This window comes from Thunnus maccoyii, chromosome 11, assembly GCF_910596095.1.
Source record: "Thunnus maccoyii chromosome 11, fThuMac1.1, whole genome shotgun sequence".
NCBI classification, from domain to species: Eukaryota; Metazoa; Chordata; class Actinopteri; order Scombriformes; family Scombridae; genus Thunnus; species Thunnus maccoyii.
This window is the reverse complement of record NC_056543.1, coordinates 12081555-12098856: the sequence shown is the minus strand read 5'-3', so window position 1 is coordinate 12098856 and position 17302 is coordinate 12081555. Positions and strand designations below refer to the sequence as shown.

Sequence of the window (17302 nt, the reverse complement as noted above, 5' to 3'; positions counted from 1 at the left end):
AAATAGTATTTTTTTTCCCCTCTCAGTGTAAAGCTGAAATCTGCCACGTCCTGCACACTGTAGCTCTCTCCAGTTGTGACAGTTATTGAGGAAGTGGCTGTTTCTTTGAATCATCTATTGCAAGACTGAAAACATGTTGCTGGAAAAACAAAAAAAGCAAACAGTAAATGCTTGATTTCCAGTTAAGTACCACAGAAGTTGACAGCATGTCTCCTAGCAACCCTGGCTCTAAATTGTCACATTAACAAATTCATTTTCGGAGTGAAACGTGCAGATAACATTTTCTTTGAGCATATCACAAACAACATCGATTTTGGACAGGTTTGCCAAAGTACTCACTGGCAACGTTTATGAACAGTCAGTTTCAAATTCCTCATGGTGAGTAAGGTGCTGTACCATCGAAAGAGTGAAGGATTTATATGCCCATACACTGCCTTAATCTCCACACTGTACTGCACTATATAACATAACACTATGTTCTGCATTGGCACTGAATGTTGCCAATAAGAGACACATTTATTTTGCCCAGATTAACATTATTCTGAATATCAGTAGGCTAAGTAGATTTGGGAGGATATACATGTGTAGTTATGAGAAAGCATATAACTAGCATAGGAGTAAATTAAAATGACAGTGAGTAGGTCGACCGTGAGATTTAGCCTAAGCCTAAACACAGACTAAATGAAAGTGTCATAATGGACATTGTTCACTGCTCTCTGTCATTGTCTTCCTTGTATTCTCTGCTTTCTCTGATCCTACTGCTTGTTTGGGTTTTCGCATCAGTTCATGAACATGAAGCTTTCCCAGGCTTATTTGTGTGGGACGAACAAGAACTGAACAGCAGCTTGTCTTTTTGCCCCCGCCTACATAGTTTGATTGGCATGTCTGTTTGAAAAATGAAAATGCAAAGAATTTCATTTTGTATTGTATTTTGGCAGGTAGACAAACAGCCATGCAAAAGTAATCATGTAAATGGCGCTGAATAAGATTAGCAACACTCTTGTGAAACAAAAACATGATAATGAGATGTCAGTTGGCTATTTCAATTCTTATTCCCTTGTCATCATGGGATCATGCAATTATGATAATAAACTACAATCCTAAAGTGCGTTTTTTATTTTCATTTCAATTATGACAGGGTTTTATATAGAGGGCAGGAAAATTGGCATAGCATTGTCCGACACAGTAATCTATTCATTTTGTATTGTATCTATATTTTTATTTGTAACACATGAAAACAAAATGTAAATGCTCATCTGCATTTTCAGTTTAGTTAGATAATTATGTTTACACAGTGGACAGAAAAAGGAAACATAATAGGAAACAGCGTTATCTGTTACTTACCCATTTAATTCCTGAACTTTCTGCTTCAAACTGAGCTCTGCAGACACATGCAAAAGTTGCCTGAGCAATGTTGTGCTGTGGGAGGAATTCCATCTTAAGACAAAACGGTTGTGTAGAAAAGTTTACCGCACATTATGATGAAGTATTACCCGGCTTCATCTGAAACATCAACAAACCCTAAGTGGCTACTGTAAGTGGGCCACTGATACACTCTGTAAAACAAACGTATTCTTGGGCCTGATTCATTGAGGCATTTTTCCTTGTTTCCACAAACAGTTTTGTGTTTATCAGCCACAATTGAGATAAAGTTCTCTCATTTTATTCAGTATCCAAGACAACTAAAGACCCTAAGTACATAATGACACTCACATCCTTGATTATTTACCTCCTTTATTCACAGAGGGGACAAGAGAATGGCTTGAATTAACTCATTAATCTCTGTATAGGCGGTTTGTCCATGAAAATGAGTTTACACAAATCAAGGTAAATGCAGATTGTTCTTTCTAATGTCAGCAAAGCAATTTGGGGACCAGATGTCTTACCAAACAGTTTTGTCAAAGGTTACACAAGCTTTTAAATTACATTGTCAGCATTTCTACCTGTTGTTGTTGGTGAAATGGCATTCATTTCTCCTCCTCTAAACCTTGTCTCTGCTGCCTCCATTTGCTAAACTGCTATAAAGTGTCCAAAAGGAGAGTAAAGTGATGAAGACAGGGTCTTGGAGGAGCTGCAGGAGCATTTATCTGAATGAAATGGAAAGTCTCCTGACAGGTATAATAAAAAAGCCACTGTTGTGTAGTAAACCATGGATCAGAGTTTGCTGCATATTAAAGTCACCCTCTCGCATCCAATAAATGACTCTCTCTTGACATCATTGGTACAGGATATCAGGGTTTTAATTTTTATATGCTAATAATTAAAGCCGAACGTCTTGACATGACTTTGCTTTAATAGCTCCACTCCTTTCTGCATGAATTGAGATGCTCCTAATAGTGTAGAGGATTGAAGTGGGCAGGTTGGGGAGCGCTGTGAGCCAGGATATTGGGAACAAATTGACAAGGCCGTCTATTCTGTCTCACTCTTCATTTAGACCAGAATGATCCAGACCAGCTGTCTGGCAGCCAATTTATCCTGGAGAAGATGAGAATGTGAGGGAGGTTCCTGTTGAAACGATTCCAGAGGACATCCTGAAATGTGATGAGGCCCACTGGGGGGAAATTATACCTTTTTTTCTTTTTCAAAGCTTGATATCTTTGCTGAGGTCGGCCTGTTTATCTGTCAGTGACAACACAGTCTCCTAAAGATTACAGATTCATGCAACTAATTAGTGTGGACTGATTAATACTGAATTATGTCACATAAACATAATAATGCAATGTTGTAAAGTATATATTGAACATATCTGCAAAAAGTGTCAAATCTTTCATTTCTGTTAATTACAATATCTGGGGAAGGGGGGGGGGGGGGCAACAAAATGGACTTGTCAGACAACACTGAGGCCCACAGGAAAAGAACAGAGCAGATTGCTCTTTCTGAGGAGGCTCAAGTCCTTCAATGTGTGCACTCGGCTGCTATGGAAGTCTGTAGTGGCCAGTGTTATCTTCATCAGTGTCATCAGGACTTGTGGGTGCCAACAAACTGGGCAAGCTTGTGAGTAAGGCCAGCTCTGTGGTGGGGATGGAACTGGACAGTGTAGAGACAGTGACAGAGAAGAGGATGAGAGAGAAACTGAAAGCTATCAGACAACCCCTCTCATCCTCTCTATGCTGAGCTGAGGCGGTTCAGGAGCATGTTCAGCCACAGACTCATGCAGCCGTGTGCCTCAAAGCACTTAGGGGGCTCTTTTTTGCCATCAGCCATCAGACTCCACAACGCCACAGCACCCAGTACCTCCTACCTCCACTGATTGAGACTCATAACCATACACCACTCAGTTAACCTGTCACCACCACATATATTGCACATATATATATCTACACAGACCTATTTTATTGTATCCATTATTCCTATTTTATCTAATAATTTATTATTTTTTACTTACTTTTTGTATTCATGGAAATTTCTTTCTTTGATGTAACTTGGGGTTTAAGGAACATAAGGCAATTAACTGCCAGAAATCAGTATACAGGTTTATGTAAACCAAAAAATCCAAATTTGATTAAGCAGAATCTCAGGACCACTGCTACTGTATGTTGAGTCAAGAAATGAATGACAAGTGCTGAGAGGGAAATGGCACTGCTCAAAAGTAGACTGCTTACTGTTCAAAAGTTTGCCACACTAACAGTATTGTTCAGATTGATTTAGCCTACAGTGAATCATTCTCACAATGCTTACACTGCCATTATTGGCAGTGTGTGTTTAGGTAATTTACAGAAGCTATTTGTCTCTGCACAAATGCTACAGACACACAGAGAGAGCTAAGCCTGCCTGAGTAGGAGGAAGGCAACTAGTTGGAAAAAGCTGCTGCTAGACTCAGAGAGGGAGGTTCAGCTTACTGGGGGAAGAATGTAGCACTGCAGACCTGCTGGTGAATGATTTTTAAAATGATTCTTTTGGTTATTTTTGCAACTGAGGACTCCTTATAGTCCATGTAGCTTTTCAGCTACGTCTAAGATTTATGTAGAATGGTGCCCCTCTCCAGTGTTCAGCTCATTAATGAAGCTAAATGAACTCAAACACAGCCTGCCTCAACACCCTTCCCAAGCTGCACCGCATACGCACCTCCTCACTAAGTAAAACAAATGCAGCACTTCCTTTTGCAGGTCAAGAATTGCAGTGCTCAGGAGAGACAGTTGCATCAACATAGCTTTCTGTCTATTTGCATACGAAATGGATACAGTATTATAGACACATAATATTCTGGAGTGGTCCGTGCACACCATAACAACATCCACTCAACTGGGGCACCTTATGACACTTGCTGGCTGAAAAAGTTCAGTAAATTTAAATTTCAATTTAATTAGATTTTGAGAAGTGTACAAGTGGAAAGTTTGGCCTGAAGACCAAAAGTCAGCGGGTCGCTATAATCATTAGAAATTGTCCTGTGTGGACCGTGCATACCCATACCAAATTAAATAGCACTCCAGCTGGAGATTGCTAATATATCTTACTCTAAACTAAATTGCTGGGTGACGGATGGATGGACAATTTGACCAATGGACCAGCTGACTGAACAATATCACAATCCTTGGACCCCACTGCTTGTGAGGGAAAAAATAAATGGCATTAACTGTGAGAATCATTTTTCTAAGTTTAATATAAATTGTTTTCTTATCTCATCATAACAAGTTATAGTAGTAACTGAAGGAAAACTTGTTTCATTTTACAATGTTTCTTCCAAATGTTTTTTGTGCATATTCCTATAAAACAAAATGTTGATTTGCAGCATTTCTGACATTTTTACTTTTTCAACCTCCAACATTTTTTTGATATTCTCGTTTTTAGAGCTGCACTAATCAATATATTTTATCTACAATGTAAAAAAATGACTGTGTAATATGAGCAGTGTTGGTATTGACAAACCCACTGAGATTTATCACGTAACTCTGCAATTCCCTTCATTCTATGAAGCGTTTCAGTGTCTTTCAGTTCATCGTTTTGCTTTTTACGGCCTGCAGCTTTACTGTTTTGGTTCAGTCTCACAGCTCTCATTAGCCTCATTTCCACATGCAGCAGGCAGATGTTTTTTTGCAAGAAGCTCAGATAAATCGACTGTACCTGCCCAGCACCAAATGACAGGCAACATTAGAGAGTAGCTGGTGAACATATCGCCTAATAGCAAGATATTTTTCTCAGGAGTTGGTGGAGACCAGAACAGAGCCAAACCGAGAGTGCACAATATTGCTGATTTCATCATTTTTATGGCAACCTGGAGAATGCAATTCCAATATTAAAACATTTGTGCAAAATCAACTTTACGAGGTGGTAATGTCAGTTGACAGCTTGTAAACTGCTCCGAAGTGGCCAAAGAATCAATTAATGCAGGTTTAAAGTCAATAGGGCTGGGTGTATATGATGTGGGAGGGGCTCAAGGTATAGGAAAGGAGCTTTTGTTTTACAACCCACATAAAAATCATTGACCTGAATGCAGGAAACAACAATGCAAATATGGAAATGATGAATCATAAATTCATTATGCTTCTACATCGTTGACCTACTTATAAGATCACAAGCTAAATCTTAAATACACTGTCTTAAACTCTACGAACACAGAGCCATTATTCTTCTGTGATCATCCACATTAACTGAATTTTAATATCATAACTTTCAATTTCTAATTACAAGCTCAAACATTTCCATTATCAAAATATTCTTAAATCTCTTGCCCATCGCTTAGTTACTCCTACACGCTTATATCATTGGTCCCCAGTGACTCCCAGCTCATTGTTTGTTGGCACTGTTGAGCAGTGAGGCTCTTTATGCAGGAGTTGTTTGTTTTCTGAATGCTAACAATGACCTGCCAGTCATCCCTGCTGATCAGAGTACTGAATGAGCTTTGCCTTCCTGTCTGTACCCTCGAGTCTGATTTTCAGCTCCCCAGGCAATTACACTTCATTTGGCAGCATGCAAGAGAAACTGCACTGCCCTACTTCTCAAGACAAACCATGCTTATAAGTGTCTATTCAATTCTATTTTATTCTATTCTATTCCATATGTATGTGGCCTAGTCTGATCATATTCTCTATGCTGAATCAAAGCCTGAAAAAATGTATTTCTTCAGCAAATGATCTCTCTCAAGCAGATAAGAGACACCCAAAATATCAGCCTTTGTATCTTTGCAGACGGTGTTATGAGTTTGCGCCTCAACACCACACAGTATTAAAATGCCACGTTCAAAGATTAAGGAGTTGATATGCAGAGAAGAGAATTCAGCAGAAGCACAGTGGGCTCGGCGCTTGTCACGGGGCTGGTGCCGTAAAACACGTGGAGTGAAGCAGTGTTTAATCACAAAAGGTTTATGCGCCGTCTTTGTCCCAGTGGTTGTGGTTTGTTCCAGTATGTCTTTCTCAACACTTTTTTTTTTCAGTCTCTCCCCAATTTAAGGTTCTATGTTGTTCATCTAAGTGCTGTTGATCCTCGTGATGCATGGGAAATCAATGACGCTGTTCAGAATCTGTCCGAGTTTATCTCCAGGCCATGATCCATATTAGTAGCCCCCCTGCCCCTCCACCTTTATTGTAATGATCTGTCATTTTTAGAAACTGCAGCCATTTGTAAAAGCTATGCCAGATTGATCAATGTTGTTTACAAATTCAGCAGGTAGGCAGCAAAATTATCCCTGATAAATCATGCAGCCTCCGTGCTCCTCAAGATCCCCAGATAGATATCCACTCGCAATGACATCGCTGTCAGACTGTGGGAGGGGAGGTGGGGCGGAGGGGGGGGCTGGCTGCCAGAGTCAGCTCTCTGTATTCTCAGATGTCTTCTAATTAATCTGGACAGCTTCCAACTATGTGAGAGGCCCACGCTGGTTCATCTCTCTACCCATGAGAGTGAGAGTGGGTCATGGCCAAACTGTCACTTTTCAACACAGTTCCGCGTGCAGACAGTCACAGTCACTAACCTCACCTGTGTCAGCCTGGCTTTCTTCCAAATTCCTTGAGGGTACATTTAGTGGCAATCCTCATGCCAATGGAGAGCAACAGGATCTTCAGAGACGAGGGAGGGAAAAAAAACAAAACACTTCTATTTTCTTTTATGGAACCTGTTCATGAGTCTTACTTTAGACATCTTGAATCTAACTTTTCACTTGGGATATTTCAACCTGATTTTATAGTCTTGTACTTGTCTTGATTTCATAACCTCTTTCCTTTGTCCTACACATGTCCAATTAAAGGGAGAGAAAGGAAAAATATACCTTTCGTATAAGAATCAAAGGAAATCCTCCTCAGTTTATGCACCCCTGTTATCAGCAGCACATCTCACACTGAGATTCTAATTTTGAAGATTGACTTTGTTGAGGTCAAAAGACAGGGATGTCAGGGTATATCTCAGATATGAATTGTCAATGCCTGAAGGGAAAACTCCATAACTAGAATGCCATAAAGTACCTCAGGTTCATGTTGCTTGGCAACAAAGAGGCTCTGAGAAGATTTGAATGCAGCTCAGACATGGCTAAATGAAAATCTGCTTGAGGTAAATATCTGCCTTAGCTGCGTCTTCTGTGTGATGTTCTCTAATTATAAGGCTGAGTATGGAATATGCAGGCGGCATCAAACCAGAAAAAGTGGTTATCTCTCCACCTCTCCTCAGCAGTTCATGATGAAGCAACTTTGCTTTATCTCACAGAAGCTAGAGTTTTAGGTAATTAGCTGTTTGTTTAGGAAGCTTAATTAGTATTATTTAATTACCCCTATTAGGTGTAACCCTCAATTTACACTAACAGATTTGGCATACTTACTTTGCAGTTTATCTCAACAGAAGAAAGAGAAAAGTTTCTATTTGTATTGTGAAATTCAACCATTAGGGACTCATTAGCTTGTTTTAGATTGCAGTGCTGATCATTACAGAACAAACACTGTATTAATATCCTGACAGTCATTCAGAGTTAGACAAATTGGCTCCTAAGGGTGTTTTTTTTTGGTGACTAAATCCACAATCTAAGGACACCTTACTCTTCTGGCAACTAAGTCATTTTTACACAGCTTAAACCTTCATCAGACTACAATAAAAAAAGAAAATCAATTCTTTGCTTACAAGCAACCAAAAAAAAGAGAAAAAAAAGACACAAGGATAATTTTAGGTGATGAAACACAGAGAAAAACATCTTCATGCACAGACACACATACACAGACGGATCCACCCCCATACTTATATTCCCACATTCATAACCTTACTGACAAATCACCTATGGTTGCATGCAGAGTGAACCCCCCTCCACCGCCTAGAGCTTTATTACACAAGGGGAGCCAGTCTCAGCGATCTACTCTGCTGAGCAGGACACTGCATGTTTTAACTCCTGCCATGTAGTCACATCAGCCACTACAAGCCACATGCAATTCTCCATTCACTGCTCATTGATGCAATTAGAAAGGCATTAACATGAAATATGCATGCCGTACTGAGACACAACACACAAGGCAGAAAGTTTGGTCTCCACTTGAGTGCCGAAGCGGCGTAAATCAGATATTGTAATGGAAAAGAGCTGGCACCCAGAGACTGCCCCTTCTCCGATTATTCTTCATTCTTCTGTGAAGGAAAAAAGGAGAGCATATATGAATAGATTCCCCACTGCCAGGGTTTTATTTGACTGAACCAAATTATAAACCATACAAAGCAAGTGGTGTGCTGATGAACGCTATCTGTAATTCTCTGAACTGGTGCCAGTGTAATTCATTATTATATGACATAATTATCTCTCTTTCCTTTTGCTCTGTGGGTGAGGGCTGCTGTTAATGCTTGGTCAGCAGAAGAAGGGCCGGCCAGCATGCGTGTCAGATAGCATCTTAGGGCTCCTGGTCTCCATCTGCCAGTCGCTTATTATATCGTACCTTCAATTTGTCCATAGGATCTTATCTACATTTCCATTAGCCTCGGGCTGAGGCTTTGCCATGATTGCTAATTGGATGCACCGACCAGGCCGGGTCCGCTGTCTATTTTTGTGGCCCAAGACTGTCTGCTGTCTCCCATTAGTGTCTCATGGGATGAAATCCACTGTGGATATGTATAGAGAGGAAAGGTCAGAAAGAAAGTGTGCGTTATTATATTTCTCTTGCTTCTCTATATCTGCTGGTGCTTTACTTGTGGCTCTCCTATTTCTGTACTCCTGCTACTCCTGAAAGCAGTATTCCATTAAGTAATAGAGAATATGTCCCACTACAGCGCTGGCATGATATGTAATTTCACTCCCTGAACTAGCCTGGTATTGAACCAAATGAATTGTTTCTACCTCTATTGAGTGCAGGAGTTTTGATGCCAATACCCTGCAGTATACCTCTGTATAAAATCTCATGTGTTTTTGTTCCAATTACAAGAAAAAAACAAACAAACAAAAAAAAAACACAATCAAACCTGTTTGGGCTCTGCGGCATTGTGAGGAAAGCAGCAAAACTGGAGGTCACTCATCAGTGTTTGATTAAGGTAATGCATTACTGGTGGCCGATAAGTATTTCTCTGTGATGAATGTAGATGCCCTCCGGAAGCTTATTCATCTGCTTCTCTGTAAACTTAGCACAGCCAGGGAGGTTCACCTAAATACTAAACTGAATACACACCATTTCCAATTTTCAAAATCTGTGTCCGGGTCAATAACACGCTCAGATCAAGTTCTGTTTTCCTGCCTCATTACACCAGTCATCTGTATCATTTGTTTGGAGAGACAGATTTGCATTACACAAAGTGGCTGGTAAATAAATGCAAAGCTTGGATGCACACAGCTTGTGCTACTTATTCACTTTTTATTGGAAAGCGGTGTAATTTGTGTTGTTCTCCAGCCCCCCACTAGATGGCACAGTTTCTTCTCATTATGCAGCAAAAGTAGAGGAGGGGCTGCTCTCAATTCAGTGACAGGAGCCACAGGAGACACTGCAATTGAATTTTAAACCTTTTGTGTACAGCTAACTTAGTTCCTCCAATCTTTCTCGTGGATGAAGAATCATTCTGTCACCATACAGTCTCTATTGTAACCGGATCTGACTTTAAAAAAAGATATTTCTGTGACTGTTATTACAACTGACAACTGATGAGTCTGTTTTTTTTTTTTCAGATCAGCCACAGATTGCTTTTGTGTTCCTTTTGTCAAAGATTTAGTGTGTGTAACAGAAAGGAGAAGAGCTTGCCACAGTTGTTGCTTACTAAGACCAGAGAGCATGCTGCAGGAATAATTCAGGTAAAGTCAGGCATTGGAGTTAGACTTTCAGCTCCAGTAAATGATATTATCCTTGTCATAGTGTCAGCCTCTCTCAAATGCCTGGAGCTGGCTCTGGTGTATAAATTTGCCAGAATAAAAGAAAATAAATAAAGAAAGTTTCCTATTTACTTTAACACAGATAGTCTGGAAACAAACAACCTTTTCTTGTTAACAATGCAGCATGCAATCTAGTCAAGCTTTAAGGGTTCATTGTGTCCTGTGGCTATTTCTGTACCAGATGTGATGAACATTTCCTCAAAGATCATGACCATAAAGCAGATACTTCATGCCCGTGATTGTGGCTGTTTGGGGTCTTGGTGAGCAACTGTGTTTTGGCCAAAGGGGGCAGAACAAAATCAAAAAAAAAAAAAAAAGCAGACTGTTTTTTTTCAATATACTGACTGAACCAGCTGAATGTACTTTCCCACTTACAACTGATGACATCCATCACCGCCGTACAATTCACTTCTGGTTTTAGCCTCTCGTTTGCTTGTCTGCAAAGGTGCCTGGCAATATCATGTGCTGTAATCCTTTGGTTAGTACCATTTTTACAGGCTTGGCAATGGAATCTGAGGAGACACACTGCAGGTGTTTTCCTGCTCCAGCTCAGTAAGCCTCTGCTCTATCTCGTGTAATTAGGAGATAATGAACCCCCGCCCCTCTCAACTCTGCCGAATCATCTGCCACTGCTGAACTGTCAAACCTGCATGCGCCAGTCTGTTAGATCTTCCATGCTGCTTCGCTCAGCTCTGACATCAAACTTGTCAAAATGACTTCATTTGCTTAAAAAAAAGGCAAATGCCATATTTATTTGCTCTCACCATGCAAAATTAAACCTTACAGAAAAATTCAGGCAAACAACCAAAATGAAGAGATGGAAATATTATGCTTTCACTTCAGTTCTTAATTATGATATTGCTCGGTTTAAATTGCATCTTTTTTTAAAAAACTAGCCATACTCAAATAGGGTTTCTTATCAGTGTTGCCATGTTGCTCTCTGCTGTTTGGTTCCAGGCCTTTGGAGCAGTAAAGTGGAGGCTGTGGGTTGAAGTCGATGATTTAGGAAAAAGCTACATTACTGAAACCTGAAGAAATTACTGAAACCTGCAACAAGTACAACAACTGTCATAGAAGCTCTCTGCCTGGTAAAGACAGAACTGGACCAATTTGGACACACTTAACCACCACTGAGCTTCCAAAAAAACCCAAATAAACATCAGTAAATTGTCCACTGAGATGATGACAAGCAAATCAACTATTTGAGTGCAGCAGCAATGAGAAAATCTGATTGGGTAATGTGGTAAGAATGGGAGTAAGGGACTCATTTCTTTTTAAAAGAGCTCCATAAACAGCCTCAGCCTTATAAAAGAAAACAAACATGCACCTGTCAAGGAAAGTAAGGGACTGTGCTTAAAGGCATTCTATTCTTTTTTCTGACTCCGCACGAAACTCCCCTGTTACTTTGTTCAGCCTGGGGATGACTTAAACACACTGTGAAGATTTGTTTTTTTAACATGAGAATACCTTGAACTTTCCCTGTTTGTCTCTCTAGCAGACTCCTCCGAGAGAGATAAGTGGGGAAAGTTTCCATCGGGTTGCAAATGTGAATATAGATGATTTAGCTGTGCTTTTAAAGACTTTTCTCTACACGGTGGCAGAGACAGTTGGGAAAAATGCTGGTTGAGATGTACCAAAAGACAGATTTGAACACTCTTTAGCACAAACACGTAAATGCACTCATCCAACAGTTTTTTATGTAACGCTAATGAGTCTGAGTAGACATTAGCAATTCATATGTGTCAGTGGATTTAAGAATGATTTTTCTCCTAGAAATAATATAGCTTTGATTCAGAATCATAACTATTTACAAGCTATTAAATCTCGCAGACTGCATTTGCTGGTGTATAAAACTCAGATCAATGACTGACAGAAAAACTGCTAAATAGGGCAGACTGGATCTGAGTGTTTGTATAAATTCATTAGGAATATTTTAGCATTCAGCTGCGATGTTACAAATACAGTATACAGTATAATAAGCTATTGGCTTTTGCAGGCCTCCCTGAAAATGCAGTATAGCTACACTTTATTACAGAGATTAGAGTGTGTGGAGCAGGTTAGAGTTTTCATCAAGCACTCACACAGAGACAGACACATTGACTTATAAGGGGGACCTTCCTGTGACCTTCCTACCATAGGGTGGTCTCTGTAGCCACCGGGTAAAGCTGCACATTGATTTCATTGACCACTAAAGTGGTATACTGTATTTACAGAGCCAGGAGATGCCACAGCTTTGCTCCAAGTGCAAACCTGTATTTGAAAATGTTAGGTAAAATGTAGATGCCACAACAGATTTCTACACTGTTTCAAGTCAAAGGTTTGTCATTCCTGTTTCCTCAGTTTCTCTAGAGGCCAAAGTGCAGTTGTGCCTATAACAGCTCCAGCATATTGTATAAAGGTTTATTGCTACAACTCTCTCTACTGTATTTACCCCTTATTACTATTTATATAACATGCAGTAGACATATTAAAAAAGTCAACGAGAGGTAAGATATTTATGATCAGCCACATTGCCAAAATATCCTCTTGCTACAGTTATATAGTCTTCCATTATGAGGATTTTTCACTCCTTTTTCTCTGTTAAAGTCTCATATTCATACACAAAGTGTGAGAACCTCTCCATTGTTGAAGAATGGAAAGGAACACAGTAAGTAAGCATAAATACTCAGTTTTGGTTTAAAATGCCATGAGATAGTGAACATGAACAGTTGCAAACAAGAGGAGAACACTAAAGCTATATGTTACAAGCCTTTTAGGTCTATCAGTAAAGTTAATAATTGTGTTAATAATACTGGTTATTTTGGGCAATTTTAAAGAAAGTGGCATGAAAACGCATTTGTTATTGCTGAATATATTGTTTGTCACTGTAACCACTAGCTCAGAAAATGTCATATGTACACTCACTGTATATGATAACACAACAGGCAAACAAGTGAACCCTCAGATAACTGTCATGTCTTGAAAGACTGGAATCACTTTCGACTCCAGTTGATTTCTTGAATAGCCTTTTAACTGAGGTCCAATTCATCAATATATTACAGCACGGTTGTCTTTAAAGTCAGCTTTCTTCAAAGTCACTGACCAGTTAAGGTGCGACAAAAAAAATAACAGCAAATTAGTCAGAAAAACAAACAACCCAAAAATCAAACCTCTACCACTGCTATTGACCTGAGAAGTGTTGTAATTTTGCAAGAGTCAAAACTTTATTTTAAGCGTGTCACAGAGTTGCAAAATCTTCCTCAGGTTTGCAAAATGAATCAGCCCCCAAAGAGCTTTAACTTAACAGAAGACTTACTTTTCATTCATGTTAACTTAGAGTTATGACATCATTTTTAATCTCTCTTTAAAGTTAGGCTTGCCTTGATTTTGGGGCTATGAAATGCAACTTGTTCCATCAGCAGAATTTACACGCATTATTTAAAATTACATGACTGGAGGGGAGGGTGACAGGGGTCTAGCACTAGGACCCAAGCAAGGGGCAGGCTATAAAAAGGGGCTGAAAGCTCACCTAAGCCTTTCTTCATTCAGGTAACAGCAGCTTTTAGTCCCCTTTGTCATTATTAACCTATGGCCCTTTCCAGATTCCAGATGCAGTTACCTGCATGTCTCTGACTGAGAGGGGGGTCTGTGTTCCAGTATAGCAAGGTAGATGCTTTTTAAAATTTTACATTAAATGTTAATGTTTGTTGTAATGTTAACTGCTGCCATTGTTTTTTTGTTACATATATTTATAATAGGCTGTAGTGTATCTTTTACAAATCCAATTGTATGGGCTTCTTTTTAGTGGATGGATTTTTTTCTTTTTTGTGGTGCTTTTTGCTGTGTTAAGGCAGGGCTGAGTAGTTTTTAATCCAATTGGATGGTATGTAGTGATAGTGTACTCATTAACTTAATACCTCACAAGGGTCCAGTCAAACCCCACTGTGTTTTTATTTATTACTGTTTTGAATCATCTATTATTTATTCTTTTTTTTCTTTCTTTGACCTACATTTAAACCTTCCATTGAGCCTTCTTGGTGCTATTTAGTCAAAGAAGAAAAGTCTCTTTCATTTACTGCATTGTAATTACAATCTTTATTTGTGCTCTGGTACACAAAAAAAGTCTGCAGGCATAGAAGGAGGGGGGCTTATTGGCCAATCATAGATCAGCAGGCACATAAAATATGAAAATATGTTATTTCATCATGAGTTTGTAAAAGAAGATGGTTAGGTTTTTTTTCCAATTACAAAATCTTTAAAGAAACATGTTTTTTTTATAGTGTTGATACTGTGTAGTTTTGGCTAGTCCTATATCTTATGATAGGTGATTACTGCTCTCACTTTCAAATAACTTGGTTTAAATAAATGGACAATGATTAAAAGTAACATGGGATTTATCTGATTATATGAGCATTCATATTCCCTCCTCTATTGGACTACTTTCTAGAGATATCAATGTGTGTCCTGAAGCCTACTCCAAAAAGCAGGTTTACTGAGTTGTCTGGATAAAGTAGTAAAACCTGGAGCCCCCTCAAATCAGAAACATGGACTGGTGTAAAAAGTCAGCAAAGTAACAGTAAACCTGCTTCCAGATCAAACATGTCTCTTAATAATATGCCCATACACAACTTATTTGCATTGACTATTATGTCCTCTATCAGCATAATGACAAAATGTTAATATACTGTACATATTTGCAAAATATCATTGTCAACATGTTTCATTTACCCTAAAATATTTGCTTATGGAAATGTAAGCATGATGACACACACACAATATTTAACCAAAATCACAATCTTTTCCTAACCAAGAATTTTAGTTATCTAACCTTAACCACACATGGCCCATGGGGAGCAAACCCTGGTCTCCAGTGTCAAAGTCATGTACTTCATATGCTCAGCCATAATCTTCATAATCTTCAATCATAATCTAATCTCATGCCTTTGACTTGTGTGTAAGAATAAAACATTTTACTCATTGGAACAAAGCACTGATGGGGCTGGGTTGCAGCAGTTATGTTAGTGAGTAAATTAAATCATAACTGATAGGAATAATACTCAAAACATCAAAACCAAGGAGCCAGAAAAAAAACAACCAAAAAACAAAAAAAAACAAAAAACAAACAAAACATTTTCTTTATTTGTTTGTGTAAAACCAAACATAGAAAAGACAGATGAGACAGATACAACTGGAATACCACTTCATCCTTCTTTTATTGCTAAGGAAATGATCCCCAGTGCCCCTCATCAAATGCAAACCCATGCTCCTTATTGTGAAAACTGAATGGCTTATTTTTATCTTATCATTTGGGTATTTTAGAAAACAATTGCGTCTGCATTAAGGGAATCCACCCTCTTAAAGGTTGTGGTAAAGGGCAGCAGCCACAGGGGTGGGCAGGGCCCCAGCTGATATTGGCAGCATCTCTAAGTGATGTCTCCAGATCCTTCATGCATTATTCAAGCATTGACTGGGGGGACAACTCTCCCCAACCAGACTTCCCTCAGAGATTTCACACTGGCCTGTGTCTGTGTCAGCTTTGTTTAGGGTAAAGAGCATACCTGGAGAGAAAATACAGTATATTTATCTTTTACATATTTATTGGATGTTAGCGCTCAGAATAAACTGGGTGTCTTCCTCTGAATGTGGGAACAAAACAGTGAATTCAGAAGTTTAGTATTAAAGCAAACTGTCATTAAATATTGAGCAAGAGAGCTATACTTTTAAATTCCTCTTAGTAGTCTACATATGCAATATTATAAACACAACTCTTCATAGGTCACCCCTGTGCTAATTAATACAGATAAACAAATTAATAATCTGCCCTTATCTCAGACACCTGGTAATTATGTATAATAGTTGAGAATTGCATTCATTTAACATGCTAATTAAAGGCTTAGCATTTTATGGCTATGCCTCAGAGGCTGATTTTATTAAGTTTTTTAGGCACTAAAATGTTTTGGCGTATTTCTGTAGATCAATGTTAGTCTTTCATCAATTGATGATCTTTTAGCTGCCACACAATTGTTCATTTATCTCAACAAAGGTGATGGATACAACTGACCTTCTCCTCCTAATGAAATGGCATTTGTACTGACAAGCTGTGCACAAAACATCTCGCTGCTCTCCGAATTGTGCTTGTTTGCTGCTGTAATTTTCACCTTTTTTTTCAAACCTGCAAGCAAAGGTTAAGGAGAAAAAATGGATATCATAACTATAAGTGGCATTGACATATACTGTATGTTTGGAGAAAAACAGGAGCAGCATTCATAAAAAGAACACCTTGCCAACTGTTAAGCATGGGGGTGGATCTATCATGGTTTGGGGTTGTGGCCAGTGGCAAAGGAAATATTTCACAAGTGGAAGGAAGAATGGATTCCACTAAATACCAGCAAATTCTGGAAGCAAACATCACACTGTAAAAAAACTGAAGCTAAACATCCCTCAAAATCCACCATGGACTACCTCAAGAGACACAAGCTGAAGGTTTTGGAATGGCCCTCATAGTCCCCTGACTTAAACATAACTGAAAATCTGTGGATAGATCTTAAAAGAGCTGTGCATGCAAGACAGCCCAAGAATATTGCAAAACTACAAGCCTTTTGCAAGGCAGAATGGGAGAAAATCCCAAATAGGGGAACTGAAAGACTTTTAGCCGGCTACAAAAAGTGTTTGAAAGCTGTGATATCTGCCAGAGGGGGTGTTACTAAGTACTGACTATGTAGAGTGCCCAAACATTTTTTATTTTGTTCACAATTTATGACATAAAAGGTAACTATGTATTAATGTTCGCTGAAAATATTGTGTTTTATGTTCCATATCCCAGAGAGGCTGTGTTTACATCTTTTCAATTAAAAAAAACACCAAAGTATGTTATTTGTGCCCTAACTTTTGCATAAAACTGTAGCAGCAGCTAGAAGTCTTCCCTTGCAAAAAATGATTTAGACATGAATGATGACTGTTTGTGGCAGCAGTTTCTTTGAGATCTTATCACAATGCAGGCACAACTGAGAAAATGAGAACGCATTGTAATACCAGGAATAAGTGCAAAGACCCATGATTTGTATATCATTATCC

At 38.9% G+C, this 17302-nt stretch overlaps 1 long non-coding RNA gene across 1 annotated transcript; it reads right to left on the bottom strand.

Moving 5' to 3' along the window:
• Positions 1-15474: 15474 nt before the first annotated feature.
• On the bottom strand, positions 15475-16562 carry LOC121907596. The gene is made up of 3 exons (XR_006098913.1): positions 16508-16562; positions 16290-16400; positions 15475-15786 (listed from the first exon to the last, which is right to left on the bottom strand). It is a non-coding gene; the product is annotated as an uncharacterized LOC121907596 (long non-coding RNA).
• Between the last annotated feature and the right edge of the window lie 740 nt (positions 16563-17302).